The 15,993-nt window shown below is 38.8% G+C and overlaps 2 non-coding genes across 2 annotated transcripts; both read right to left on the reverse strand.

Moving 5' to 3' along the window:
- Positions 1-4,641: 4,641 nt before the first annotated feature.
- Positions 4,642-4,748, reverse strand: LOC141676316 (small nucleolar RNA R71). The gene has a single exon (XR_012556914.1). It is a non-coding gene; the product is annotated as a small nucleolar RNA R71 (small nucleolar RNA).
- Positions 4,749-12,497: 7,749 nt separating this feature from the next.
- LOC141676397 (small nucleolar RNA R71) lies at positions 12,498-12,604 on the reverse strand. Its single transcript, XR_012556990.1, has one exon. It is a non-coding gene; the product is annotated as a small nucleolar RNA R71 (small nucleolar RNA).
- Positions 12,605-15,993: the final 3,389 nt, after the last annotated feature.

Here is a 15,993-nt window from a genome sequence, read left to right on the forward strand (position 1 = left end):
TCCACTAATTTAGTCATATTCAGTTTAATAGGACACGTGGCAATATACGATTGACTTTAAAAGTAGTCATGTAAACGCGTGTTACTGCATGCACAGTTCTCGAGAATAAAGTTATGCATTAAACGAACGTGTTCCAAGTCCTTACTCAACGAGTAAACATCCGTAACCATGAAAAATTTCTCATATGTGGCGAACTTCAACCTTGTAATTACAATACTGACTTAAACAATATCTTCAAAAAAAATAGTCAATCAAAGTTTGACCATTATCATCATGTAATCACAACCATCAGGACTTATCAGTCAAAACTGGGTTGACCAATATCAGAATGTATCAACTACTGATAGAACCTATTAGTCAAAGAAAGTTTAACTGATAACAGAGCATGTAAGCATATTCAGTAGTTCAACATACAGTTTTCACATAAGATCATTTAACATAATTTGCATGTTATTATGGAATCAACATTTAGCATAATAATCAGTATCTAACAAGTAATGACATATAATAAGATACCATGATTCAAAAATATCAGCAGACTTAATTATTAGAGTTTGAGAATTGTCCTGATATTGTTCCAAATTTATTCATCAATCTTGTGAATGTAGCTTCACAGAGAGGCTTGGTGAATATATCTGCTACTTGTTGATCAGTTGAAACAAAGACCAATTCCACTATACCAGCTTCCACATGTTACCTTATGAAATGGTACCTGATGTTGATTTGTTTAGTCATTGAATGCTGCACTGGATTTCCTGTCATTGCAATAGCACTTTGATTATCACAATATATAGGAATAGAAGAATAGTCTAACCCATAATCCCGCAGCTGATTCCTCATTCATAGAATCTGAGCACAACAGCTTCCTGCAGCAATGTATTCTGCTTCTGCAGTTGATGTGGAAATTGACTTTTGTTTCTTGCTATACCAAGAAACCAATCTGCCACCAAGGAATTGGCAGCTTCCAGAAGTGCTTTTCCTGTCTATTTTGCATCCTGCAAAATCTGCATCTGAGTAACCAATTAGCTTAAAATCTGATTCCCTAGGATACCACAATCCTAGATCAGTTGTACCCTTAAGGTACTTGAAAATTCTTTTCACAGCTAATAAGTGAGGTTCTCTTGGATCAGCCTGAAATCTTACACAAAGACAGGTAGCATACATGATATCAGGTCTACTTGCAGTTAGATAGAGTAATAAGCCAATCATACCTCTGTAGTTAGTAATATCTACTGATTTATCAGTATTCTTATCTAACTTGGTTGCGGTGGCCATGGGAGTGGATGCAGTTGAACAATCTTGCATTCCAAATTTCTTCAGTAAATTTCTGGTATACTTGGATTGACAGATAAAAGTGCCTAGGATCTGCAAAATCAGCATCTGAATATCCAATTAGCTTAAAGTCTGAATCTCTAGGATACTATAATCCCAGATTCATGGTGCCTTTGAGATACTTAAAAATTCTTTTCACAGCTAATAGATGAGGTTCTCTAGGAACAGCTTGGAACCTTACACAGAGACAGGTAGTATACATGATATCAGGTCTACTAGCAGTCAGATATAGGAGTGAGCCAATCATACCTCTGTAGTTAGTTATATCCACTGAAGAACTAGTATTTAAATCTAACTTGGTTACAGTGGCCATGGGAGTTGACGCAGTTGAGCAGTCTTACATTCCAAATCTTTTGAGTAAATTCCTGGTATATTTGGATTGATTTATGAAGATCCAATTAGCTTAAAGTCTGAATCTCTAGGATACCATAATCCCAGATTCATGGTGCCTTTGAGATACTTAAAAATTCTTTTCACAGCTAATAGATGAGGTTCTCTAGGAACAACTTGGAACCTTACACAGAGACAGGTAGTATACATGATATCAGGTCTACTAGCAGTCAGATATAGGAGTGAGCCAATCATACCTCTGTAGTTAGTTATATCCACTGAAGAACTAGTATTTAAATCTAACTTGGTTACAGTGGCCATGGGAGTTGACGCAGTTGAGCAGTCTTACATTCCAAATCTTTTGAGTAAATTCCTGGTATATTTGGATTGATTTATGAAGATCCCTCCATCAGTCTGTTTAACTTCTAACCCCAGAAAATAACTCAATTCTCCCATCATACTCATTTGATACCTAGACTGCATTAGCTTTACAAATCTCTCACAGAGTTTATCATTAGTAGATTCAAAAATGATATCATCAACATATATCTGTACTAATAACAAGTCCTTACCATGGTATTTATAAAAGAGAGTTTTATCAATTGAACCTCTTGTAAAACCACTTTCTAGCAGAAATAGAGTAAGTGTTTCATACCAGGCCCTTGGAGCTTGCTTCAGTCCATAGAGTGTTGTTATTCCCAAACAATCTAACAAAGAATTACATAAGGGGGGGGGTTAAATGTAATTCTGGCTTCTTTTAAATTTTAAGAACAATTCTACTATGAACATATAAATGTGTTTGATTTGGAAATGGTTCGGAATGGAAGTAGTAAAGAAATAAAATCACAAAGTAATTAAATAATGTTGAGTGGCATTTACGACACTTTATAATGCTCTATTAAGCTTTGAATTGATGCATGTGTACACAAGTTGTTAAGTGTTTTAACGTGTTTTCTAGTGTTTTTGCATTTCAGGCATTATCTAGGTAATCAGGTGAATTAACATTATTTTGGTGCTAATTTGGTGTTAAGGTGTTGTTGGAATAAAATCTCGAGGAAAGCTGGCTCGAAGTAGCAAGAAAAAGAAGAATTCAGAAATTTTTTCCAGAGGTACGGCGCGTCCCCACTGGTCAAGCGAGCGGCCGCGCCAGTTTGCCAAAAAGGCAGCGCGACCACGCTGGTCAAGCGCGCGGTTGTGCTTGGTCGGGATTGTAAAATCCTGATTCTATTCTAAGTATAATTGGAAGAATTCTAGATTGCATGGGATGCTATATATATTCAAATAAAGGACATTTTCAAGAGAGAGACGTACCAGAGCGCAAGGAGAGCCGTAAGAAGACCGTGTTAGCACGATTCAACGAAGACAAAGAAGATCTTGTTTTTACTTGTGAATCTTTATTTTAAGTTGTAACTTGGATGCTAGTTTTCTTATTTATGAACCTTACTCTTGTTTTGTACTTGGTTTTGTTAATTCAGTATAAAGACTACGTTTATTATACCATGCTTTCATCGGAACCCATATTGATGATGAGTCCGATTATGGGCTAATCGTTAGGGTGGGGTTTTAGCGGATTTACTTATGGATTTCTTTAGTTAAATTGTTTCGATGACTTATTATGTGGTGATTGTATGATAACCTAGTATTGGTTGTGCTTATTCATCTTATAAGAGTCGCAAACTTATAAGATAGCGTGTTAATCTTTAATGAAACGATAATGAATTTAAGGATTTAGAACTTGCCATGCTAGCATAGGTTCATGTGTTATTGTTATGCATGATTCGTAGGTAATTTTAACCATCTTACTTGCCCTATGTAATCATGATAGATAACTTGTGCTTTAAACCTTTATGTTGTCAAATTTTATAGACATATAGGGTCTCAATATAATTGGTGTCTATTCAGCTTCTATCTCTTTTGTGGATGTCTGGTAGTATGTTATTCATGCAACGAAAGTTGGCGTTTAGCAGTTTCGTGTTATCTGATTAGTGTCATCACCATTGCATGCTAAGGTTAAGAACAATAAGGCTATTGAATGAAGTATTTAATGAAGGTAGAATCCCATGTTTGCCTCATATAATATACAACCCTTTACTCTCTTAGTTATAATTGTTAGTTTAATTCATAGTTAGAATCAACCCAAGTTGTTATCGTCTTATCATTAGATAATAACCATATCATCGGTGCATAAGTGCATAAATTACATAGTTAACCAAAGAAAGTCTCTGTGGGAATGAACTAGAAAAAATTTTATATTACTTGCGAACACGTATACTTGTGTGAATTATTAGCGCATGTTTAGCCCTAACAAGTTTTTGGCGCCGTTTCCAGGGACTGTAGTGTTAACTTTTAGTTTATGTGTTTGTCATTAGTGATCATTAAAGTTCATTGACTCAGACATTGTTACTTCCCTACTATTTTTCTTGTCATATTTCAGGTAATCTAGCGATCGTTTATGCAAACGTGTTCACGAGTTCGTAGGAGAATTATGGAAAAGGACGAGGAAGAAGTTATAGAGGATCGTAGGGAAGATTTTGAGGACGAAGAGAAAGTAGTTGAAGAAGAGAAGATCGAAGAACCGCCTTTATTAGAGATGGGGATCAAGCATATAATACTAAGGCGTTGATGGACTATTCTAATCCTAAGATCAATGATATTCAGTCAAGCATCATCAAGCCAGCCATCGCGGCTAACACTTTTGAGATTAAGTCGAGCATGATTCAGATGATACATAACTCAGTTCAGTTTGGGGGTTCTCCTATTGAAGACCCAAACATGCACATCAAGGATTTCATCGAGATCTGCGACACTTTCAAGTTCAACGATGTGTCTGAAGATGCTATCAAGCTGCGATTATTCCCATTCTCTTTGAGGGATAAAGCGAAGTGTTGGTTACATTCTCTACCACCAGGGTCTATCACCAAATGGGAGGATCTTGCTCAAAAGTTTCTTGCTAAGTTCTTTCCTATGGAGAAGACTGCTGCAATCATGAATGCTCTTACTCAGTTTGCTCAGCAAACTGGTGAATCTCAGTGTGAGGCTTGGGATCAATACAAGGAGATGCTAAGGAAATGCCCACACCACGGCATGCCTGATTGGATGATTATAAACTGTTTCTACAATTATTTAGGTGCACAATATAGACCTATGCTCGATACAACATCTGGTGGAGCGTTATGGGCTAAAAGCTACAATGAAGCTTATGAGTTGATTGAGCTAATGGCAGCCAATGAATACCAGAATCCTACGCAAATAATGTTGCAAGGAAAGGTAGCAGGAATTCTGGAAGTGGATCAAGCTACTTCTATAGCTGCTCAACTTTAAGCTTTGACGATGAAAGTGGACTCTTTGGCTAATTATGGAGTTAATCAGATCACTAGTGTTTTTGAGCTTCGTGCGGAAGCACATGAAACTAAGAAGTGTGCTATTTTAACCGAATCAACTCAATTTGTGAGCAACTTTCAGAGATCACAACAACAAGCTCCAACCACCTATCATCCGAACAACCGCAATCATTCTAACTTCAGCTAGAGAAACAATCAGAATGCGGTGCAATAATCTTATCAACCATATACATCAAGGCAGTATAACCCTCCCGATTTTCAGCAACCGCAATATGCCCCGAAGCAACAACTTCAACTGCAGCAGTTACCTCAAGCCAATGAAAAATCTGAATTGGAGGAGTTGAGACTCATGTGCAAGAGCTAAGCTGTCTCTATCAAGACCTTGGAAAATCAGATTGGGAAAATTGCTAATGCATTACTGAATCGTCAACCTGGCACGCTTCCGAGTGATACTGAAGTGCCAGGCAAGAAGGAAGCTCGGGAGCATGTTAAAACAATCACATTGAGGTCTGGTAAGGTTGCGAATCCTGAAGAAACTAAGACTCCAGATGTTGAAGTGGAGGCTGATGAAGAAGATGTGCAGAAGGAAGCCGAAGTGGAACCAAGGAAGACTACTATTGAGCACACTCCTCCTGAGGATAATACAGGGGAGAAACAGATCTATCCTCCACCTCCTTTTCCTAAGAGGACACAAAAGAAGAAACTGGATAAGCAGTTTACGAAGTTTCTAGAGGTGTTCAAGAAACTTCACATCAACATACCTTTCGCTGAAGCTCTTGAGCAAATGCCTAGTTACGCAAAGTTCATGGAAGGTATTCTCTCTAGGAAGGTGAAGCTTGATGACTTAGAGACGGTTGCTCTCACGGAGGAATGCAGTGCTGTGCTGCAACAGAAATTTCCTCCGAAGCTTAAAGATCCTGAAAGCTTCACTATTCCTTGTACCATTGGAAATGTGTCATTTGATAAGTGTCTATGTGACTTGGGAGCTAGCATCAATCTGATGCCATTGTCAATCTTCAAAAAGTTGGACTTGACTGATCCAAAGCCTACATACATGACTTTGTAGTTGGACGATCGTTTTATTACATATCCGCGAGGTATTGTGGAGGATGTCTTGGTCAAGGTGGATAAACTCATTTTCCCTGCAGATTTTGTAATTCTTGATTTCGAGGAGGATAAGAAAATTCCCATATTCTTGGGAAGACCTTTCTTGGCTACTGGATGAACCTTGATAGATGTGCAGAAATGTGAGCTTACCATGCGAGTGATGGATCAGATGTGACTTTTAATGTGTTCAATGCCATGAAATTCCCTACAGAAAATGATGAGTGTTTTAAGGTAGAAATGGTCGATACTGTGGTTAATTCTGAACTCGATCGATTGCTAAGGTCCGATGCCTTAGAGAAGGCCTTATTGGGGAATTCTGATAGTGAAGATGACGAGGGTGATGAGAACTTGCAATATTTGAATGCTTCTCCTCAGAAGTGAAAGATGGATATGCCTTTTGAATCTCTTGGATTGGAGGAGTTGAAAAGTTCTCCGAAACGCCTCAAGCCATCTATTGAGGAAGCTCCTACTCTCGAGCTTAAACCTTTACCTGAACATTTGAGGTATGCATTTTTAGGTGATGCATCTACTTTGCCTGTTATTGTTACATCTGACCTTTCAGGTACCGATGAGGAGAAGCTTTTGAGAATTTTTAGAGAGTTCAAATCGGCAATTGGTTGGACTATAGTAGATATCAAGGAAATCAACCCTTCTTATTGTATGCACAAAATTCTTCTAGAGGAAGGAAGCAAGCCTATTGTTGAGCAACAGAGAAGGCTAAATCCGATCATGAAAGAGGTTGTAGAGAAGGAAATCCTCAAGTGGCTAGATGCAGGGATCATCTATCCTATTTCTGACAGTTCATGGGTGAGCCCAGTTCAATGTGTGCCAAAGAAATGTGGTATCACTGTGGTAGAAAATGAGAATAATGAGTTTATTCCTACACGAACAATCACGGGGTGGAGAGTTTGCATGTATTATAGGAAGCTGAACAAGGCTACAAGGAAGAACCACTTCCCTTTTCCTTTCATTGATCAGATGCTTGATAGATTGGCTGGGCATGATTACTATTGTCTTCTGGATGGCTATTCAGGGTATAATTAGATTTGTATTGTTATTCCCTAATAATACAACAAGAATTACATAAGGGGGTTGAATGTAATTCTGGCTACTTTTTCGAATTTAAGAATGTTCTAACTTGATAATATATGACAGTAATAAAAACACAGGTTTTTAAAATTTTCTGGTGGATTTGAAAGTATCCACCAGAGATATGTATATATCAAATGAGAACTCTGTGAAGCTTTGAATATCTCACAGATGCTTTACAAGTTGAACAAACAAAACTACAGAGAAATGCTTATAGAATACAGCTTGATATGTTTCTCTGAAAATAAGCTTGCTTAGTTAATTGTTCTACTTGCTACACTTAGTTTATATATCACCAAGTTACATGACAATAAGACAAGATAATAAAAAAAAGTTTATCTAGTCTAAAATCATGCTGCTTCATTACTCTTTCCAGTATCTTTGACTGTCTTCATAATTTCATGGAAATGGTAATGTTTCTTTGTTCTCTAATACCTGCAATTAGGCTGCCACATTCCTTTTGCAAACACCCAATGCATGTGACCGTGTTGTCACTGTCAACAACTATTTGAATTAGAACATCCGTCAGGATATTGTTGATCATCTGTCGGGTGCTTTTGTTGACCATCCGTCGGGAGCCTTTGTGAGCCATCCGTCGGGAGCCTTTATGTCACTTGACTCCATTTCATTTATACAGAATTACAAGACATCTTATATTTACAATTAGTCACCCTATTCTGTATATCAACTAGTAGTCAACATGACTTATATACTCCTACAGAATTTACACATTGTTGCTTCCAGAAATGTGCTACAAACTTATTGTTAAATAAGCTACACTCTCGATGGATGTTCAGTTACCATCCATCGGGACTATAAAGATCATCCGTCGGGATAGTAATAAAGCATCCGTCGAGAGCTATAAATTTCACTAAGTTAAATCTACTAAGGTATTTTGTTAATCTTATTATCAAGTACACAACATATTCCTAACAATCTCCCCCAATTTATGTCTACTAGAATTGTAGCCATAAATTAAGAGAAACTTGATGATAACAAAACACCCTAAAGGTACAGTATGCGATATAGTAAATAAACTGACAAGTGCTACAAAATTTATTTGAAAATTGAACAAAGTAAAGTGTACAAAGAGTTCTCACAATCATTGTCAAGGTGCTCCTCTAGTCTGAGTAGATGATTTCTATTTCCTTGACTTTCTGGATTTCTTTCCAAGCTTTCTGTCATTTTCTTCTATTTGATTCTAGAGTTGTCTGTGAAATTCAAGTTCATCAGTTTCAGATAGATCCAATTTTTCTTGCATTTCTAATATAGTCTCATTTCTAGAGATACTCGATTGGTCATCCAGTCTGAAGAATCTTCTTACACCTTTGTCATCCGTGAATTTCATCAACCAATAAGGCCTCAGATGCACTCTACTTCCTGTGAAGGGAATTGATAGAGTCTTTGGGAGTGCATCTTTGGCTTTATTACTCCTTAGCTCTTCAATCTTCTTTAGTTTTAGTCTTCTTGCAGTGACATTGAATCCAAAGTTCTTTTTGAAAGATGAGTAGATCTTTATCAGTGCAGTACAACTTTCTTCAAGGATCCTGTGAAGAGGCTATGTGATTTCTCTCCCTTCCTTGTATTTAAACACTAGCCTTTCAGGAAGATGTCTGTGAGCATCAATTCCTCTTACTTCTTTCAGTTCATCTAAGTAGAGGTTTATATCAGAAAACTCCTTGATATCACAGATATACAAAAGATCTCCCTTGTTGACTGTGGGTTGAGATTTGGCTAAGGTCTTGGTTCTGAGAGTCACAGGCTTGCTCTTCTTGGTTGCTCTTATCTTTGTTTTCTTTGGCTTGTTAAAGATTGGTAGATTTAGTTCAGGAATTGGTAGACTATCCCAGTCTATTGGCCCATCCTTTGGAAAAATAGGCTCACCATGAAAGTTTTTCAATGGATCCACCTTGAATTCCTCATGTACCACTGAGGGCTTGGATGTCTGAGTTTTAGTAGTAGACTGTTTGGGAATGTAGTCTTCCATTTCCTCATCACTGAAGTCCAATTTTCTTTTTGAGTGAAGCTTGTATCTGAATCTTCTTTTCTATTGTGGTTCCTGTTGCATTTTCTGATCCTTAGCTTCAGTGATCACATGTGGTTTTCAGATATTTCAGTTGCGACTTTCACAGCTTGAAGCTTGGCCAAGATAACATTTTGCTTATTTATCTGTTTGAGCTTTTTAGCATCTAAAGCAGCCTGCTCTTTTTCTTGCTTGATTCTTTCTTTTTCTTCTTTCTTAGCTGCTGCAAACTGAGGGTGCCCAACCACCACACATATCTCTTTACCATTCCTAAAGATTTTGGTAATTCTTCTTTTAAGTGTTGTAATGCCTGGATCCTTGTAAAATGCAATTAACCTTGACAACAGCTTCTTTTCATCTGGCCTAGGTGTCTCAAACATAAGATCCACATGGTTTTTGTCTGAGAACTTTGAATAGTTCCTTTTAGGCTTCAGAATTAGATTGGCTTTTGGAGATTTGATGCATGAGGTTTGGCCTTTTTCCAAGCTACCAAGACTCATTCCATTCACTGGAATTTGTGTGACTTGAGAGTGGTGATGAAAAGTCTTGTCTTGTTTCTGTATTTGACCAAATTTCTTTTGGATGTCTTCATCAATCTTCTTCCAATTTATTGTGCTTAATGGCTCCTTCTCAGCTGCTGCTACACCAATCTTTGTCAGTTTGTCATTTGATCTCAGTTTTGGTGCTGCTAGATTGATGAGATCAATGCTATCTATAGCTGGTGGCTTAGTGAAAGCAATTGCTAACACAATTGCTTTGCTGACTTGAATGTTTAGCACTTTGTGCTCCCCCTCACTTCTTGACCCCTCTTGACTAACTGGGACAAGAGAGTCTTCTTTCTCCCCCTTTTTTCTATCATCAAGTAGAGTGAAGGTAGAAGTTTGTGCTGCTACCAGCTTTTGAAGCAAGTTGATTTGTTGTGCTTGATATAACTGGATAGCTGTGAGAGAGGTCTCTACATCTTTGAGTCTTGTATTTAAGGAATCAATTTTGGTTGCAAGACTAGAATTCCTCCTTAATTGCTTGTTGATGTCAAGCATTGTTGTGTTTTGAAATTTAGCATCCAATCTGTCAGAGACATCCTTCTTGACTTGAGTAATCTCTGTTTTGATTGAAGTGACATCTAGATTGTGTTGAAGAGCCTGAATTTGATGTAACTGTAGAGAATTGAGGTGTTCTTGTAGGAGCTTCTTGGTGCTTGCATTGGTTGTGGATTAAAAGTAGTTTATGTCTGTTTAATGAGTTGGATGAGAGGGGTCTTGAAGTGATGTTCATCACATTCCTTTGAAAATGCCCAAGATGGCATACCAGATCTGGAGCTAGGGCCTACTTCTCCCCCTAGATCCATTGGCTCCTCTTCATCATCATCCTCATCTCCAAAGAAATCTTCAGACCCACCAGCTTCATAGTCAATGTCATCACCAGCTATAGAAGACATGGAGGTGATAGCATCATTTGCTCTCTGCATAGGTTTAGTTGTATGCACCAAGTTGAGAATCTTTTCTGCAGCCACATTGTCCTGTTCAGCTAGAACTTGATATGCTGAAAGAGGGTGGGTAAATCCCTCAGCTTCAAAAGAGACAGAGTCTAAAATAACTTGATATTCTTGCTGAATTAGCTGTCTCTTGTCAGCCTAATTGACATCCATTAACTCACTTACAGTGGGCTCTTCCCATTCAGATGTACCTGCTTTTCTCTCAATTTCTCTCTATTTTTGCATCAAGGGCTCCCCTTGGCTTCCCACCCTCACACCCTCCAATTTGTTATCGTCTTAGAATTGGATAATAACCATATCATCGGTGCATAAGTGCATAAATTATATAGTTAACCAAAGCCAGTCTCTATAGGAATAAACTAGAAACAATTATATATTACTTGCGAACACATATACTTCCGTGAATATTAGCGCGTGTTGTGACAACCCGGGTCAAATCCCGAGCCTTTTTCAAAAACCGGGTCAAGTCCCGATTACGAGTCTGAAATAAGCCGAAGTATACTATCCCGAGTGCATCCAACTTGGGTTACGACTAGCCCACCACAGGCTCCCAAAAGATCATGATTTGTTGATGCACAAAGTAGTAGTACTTTGCCTTATAAACTGAACATAAGTCCCAAATCTCCTCGACGTAGGACTGGGGTGTTACAAACTCCCCAACTTAAACTACTGACATCCTCGTCAGGCCCAGACATACAGCCCATAGGACCAAGATCGTACCTCTCTAGCCATTGTGGGATTATTCGTGTCCCCACCTCCGGACCTCTTGCCATTGTGGGATAATACCACCAGCCTTCGTGTCCCCACCTCCGACAACTTGACACATCAACCTTTCGAGAGTCGGCTCTGATACCATATGTGACAACCCGGGTCAAATCCCGAGCCTTTTTCAAAAATCGGGTCAAGTCCCGATTACAAGTCCGAAATAAGTCGAAGTATACTGTCTCGAGTGCAGCCAACTTGGTTTACGACTAGCCCACCACATGCTCCCAAAAGATCATGATTTGTTAGTGCACAAAGTAGTAGTACTTTGCCTTATAAACTGAACAGAAGTCCCAAATCTCCTCGATGTGGGACTGGGGTGTTACACGTGTTTAGTCCTAACAAGTTTTTGGCGCCGCTGCCGGGGACTGCAATGTTAACTTTTAGTTTATGTGTTTGTCATGAGTGATCATTAAAGATCATTGACTCGGACATTGTTACTTACCTACTTTTTTTTCTTGTCATATTTCAGGTAATCTAGCGATCGTTTATGCAAAAGCGTTCGCGAGTTTGTAGAAGAATTCTGGATAAAGACGAGGAAGAAGTTGTAGAGGAGCGAAGGGAATATTTTGAGGATGAAGAGAAAGTAGTAGAAGAAGAGAATTTCGAAGAACCACCTTTACTAGAGATGGGAGATCAAGAAGATAATCCTAATGCTTTGATGGACTATTCTCAAATAAAGGACAATGATATTCAGTCAAGCATCATCAGACCAGCCATTACGGCCAACAATTTTAAGATCAAGTCAAGCACGATTCAGATGATACAGAACTCAGTTCAGTTTGGGGGTTCTGCTACTGAAGACCCCAACATTCACATCAGGGATTACATTGAAATCCGTGACACTTTTAAGTTCAACGATGTGTCTGAAGATGCTATCAAGCTGCGACTATTCCCATTCTCTTTGAGGGATAAAGCGAAGTGCTGGTTACATTCTCTACCACCAGGGTCTATCACCAAATGGGAGGATCTTGCTCAAAAGTTTCTCACTAAATTCTTTCCTATGACGAATACTGATGCAGTCATGAATGCTCTTACTCAGTTTGCTCAGCAAATTGGAGAATCTATGTGTAAGGCTTGGGATCGATATAAGGAGATGCTAAGGAAGTACCCACACCATGGCATGCCTGATTGGATGATTATAAACTGTTTCTATAATGGTTTAGGTGCATAATCTAGACCTATGCTTGACGGAGCCTCTGGTGGAGCCTTATGGGCTAAAAGCTATAATGAAGCTTATGAGTTGATTGAGCTAATGGCAACCAATGAATACCGGAATCCTACACAAAGAATAATGCAAGGAAAGGTAGCAAGAATTCTAGAAGTGGATACAACTACTGCTATAGCTGCTCAACTTAAAGCTTTGAAGATGAAAGTGGACTCACTGGCTAATTAGGGAGTTAATCAAATCACTAGTGTTTGTGAGCTTTGTGCGGGGGCACATGAAACTGAGCAGTGTGCTATTTCTAGAGAATTCGCTCAATTTATGAGCAACTTTCAGAGATCACAGCAACAAGCTCCAACCACTTATCATCCGAATAACCGCAATCATCCTAACTTCAGCTGGTGCAATAATCAGAATGCAGTGCAACAATCTTATCAGCTATACACAGCAAGGAATTATAACCCTCCTAGTTTTCAGCAACCACAATATGTCCCGAAGCAACTTCAACTTCAGGAGTTACCTCAAGCTAATAAAAAATATGAATTGGAGGAGTTGAGGCTCATGTGCAAGAGCTAAGCTGTTTCTTCAAGACCTTGGAGAATCAAACTGGGCAAATTGCTAATGCATTATTGAATCGACAACCTGGCATGCTTCCGAGCGATACTAAAGTGCCAGGAAAGAAGGAAGCTAAGGAGCATGTTAAAACAATCACATTGAGGTTTGGTAAGGTTGCGAATCCTGAAAAAGCTAAGATTCCAAATTCTGAAGTGGAGGCTGATGAAGAAGAAGTGCATAAGGAAGCCAAAGTGGAACAAAGGAAGACTACTGTTGAGCACATTCCTCCTGAGGGTAATACAGGGGAGAAACAAATCTATCATCCACCTCCTTTTTCCTAAGATGCTGTAGAAGAAGAAACTGGATAAGCAGTTTGTGAAGTTTCTGGAGGTGTTCAAGAAACTTTACATCAACATACCTTTCGCTGAAGATCTTGAACAAATGCCTAGTTACGCGAAGTTCATGATATGTATTCTCTCTAGGAAGGTAAAGCTTGATGACTTAGAGACCGTTGCTCTCACGGAGGAATGTAGTGCTGTGCTGCAACAGAAATTACCTCTGAAGCTTAAAGATCCTGGAAGCTTCACTATTCCTTGCATCATTGGAAATCTGTCATTTGATAAGTACCTATATGACTTGGGAGCTAGCATCAATCTGATGCCCTTGTCAATCTTCAAAAAGTTAGACTTACCTGATCCAAAGCCTACATACATGACTTTGCAGTTGGCCGATCGTTCTATTACATATCCGCGAGGTATTGTGGAGGATGTCTTGGTCAAGGTGGATACACTTATCTTTCCTGATGATTTTGTAATTATTGATTTCAAGGAGGATAAGAAAATTCCCATAATCTTGGGAAGACCTTTCTTGGCTACTGGCCAAACCTTGATAGATGTACAGACGGGTGAGCTTACCATGTGAGTGATGGATCCAGATGTAACTTTTAATGTGTTCAATGCCATGAAATTCCCTACGGAAAATAAGGAGTGCTTTAAGATGGAGATGGTCGATTCTGTGGTTAATTCTGAACTTGATCGATTGCTAAGGTCCGATGCCTTAGAAAAAGCCTTGTTGGGGAATTCTCATAGTGAAGATGATGAAGGTGATGAGCACTTGCAATATTTGAATGTTTCTCCCTGGAATCGAAAGATGGATATGCCGTTTGAATCTCTTGGATTGGAGGAGTTAAAAAGTTCTCCGAAGTGCCCAAGCCATCTATTGAGGAAGCTCCTACTCTCGAGCTTAAACCTTTACCTGAACATTTGAGGTATGCATTTTTAGGTGATGCATCTACTTTGCCTGTTATTATTGCATCTGACCTTTCAAGTACCGATGAGGAGAAGCTTTTGAGAATTCCTAGAGAGTTCAAATCAGCAATTGGTTGGACTATAGCAGATATCAAGGGAATCAACCCTTCTTATTTTATGCATAAAATTCTGCTAGCGGAAGGAAGCAAGCCTACTGTTGAGCAACAGAGAAGGCTAAATCTGATCATGAAAGAGGTTGTGAAAAAGGAAATCCTCAAGTGGCTAGATGCAGGGATCATCTATCATATTTTTGACAGTTTATGGGTAAGCCCAGTTCAGTATGTTCCAAAGAAAGGTGGTATCACTGTGGTTGCAAATGAGAAGAATGAGCTTATTCCTACACGAACAGTCATGGGGTGGAGATTTTGCATGGATTATATGAAGCTAAATAAAGCTACAAGGAATGATCACTTCTCTCTTCCTTTCATTGATCAGATGCTTGATAGGTTGGATGTGCATGATTACTATTGTCTTCTGGATGGCTATTCGGGATATAATCAGATTTGTATCACTCCAGAAGATCAATAAAAGATTACATTCACATGTCCTTTTGGCACTTTTGCTTTCTGAAAAGTTTCTTTTGGGCTATGCGGAGCGCCAACCACTTTTCAGAGATGTATGATGGCTATCTTCTCTGATATGATTGGAAATAATGTAGAAGTGCTCATGGACAATTTCTCGGTCTTTGGAACTTCTTATGACGAATGCTTGCACAATCTTGGGTTAGTGCTGAAAAGGTGCGTTGAGACCAACTTGGTTCTCAATTGGGAGAAATGTCATTTTATGGTGCGCCAAGGAATCATTTTTGGCCACAAGGTTTCTAATAAATGTCTAGAGGTGGACAAAGCCAAGGTGGGGGGTGATCGAAAATCTCCCTCCACCAATATCTGTGAAGGGAATTCACAGTTTTCTTGGTCATGCGGGTGTCTATAGGCAATTCATCAAGGACTTCTCGAAGATTTTGAAGTTGTTGTGCAATTTGCTAGAGAAAGACGTTCCTTTTAAGTTTGATGACGAGTGCCTTGCTGCTTTTGAGACATTGAAAAAGAGTTTGATTACAACACCATTCATAACTGCACCTGATTGGTCTGAACCATTTGAAATGATGTGCGATGCAATCGACTATGCAGTTTGAGCAGTTCTTGGGCAATGCAAGAACAATATATTTCATGTAGTCTACTATGCTAGTAAGACTCTTAATGGTGCTCAACTAAATTACACCACTACTGAGAAAGAACTTTTGGCTATCGTCTATGGTTTTGAGAAATTTCGATCTTATCTACTTGGGACAAAGGTGACAGTTTTCACTGATCACGCTGCAATTCGATACCTCTTCTCGAAGAAGGACTCAAAGCCAAGGTTGATTCGATGGGTTCTTTTACTTCAGGAGTTTGAGCTAGAGATCAAGGATAAAAAGGGACTGAAAATCAAGTCGCCGATCATCTCTCGCATTTAGAGGATCCAATTGCTACTTCACAAGATAAGTT

The sequence above is a fragment of the Apium graveolens genome, chromosome 7, assembly GCF_009905375.1.
Source record: "Apium graveolens cultivar Ventura chromosome 7, ASM990537v1, whole genome shotgun sequence".
Taxonomy (NCBI): Eukaryota; Viridiplantae; Streptophyta; class Magnoliopsida; order Apiales; family Apiaceae; genus Apium; species Apium graveolens.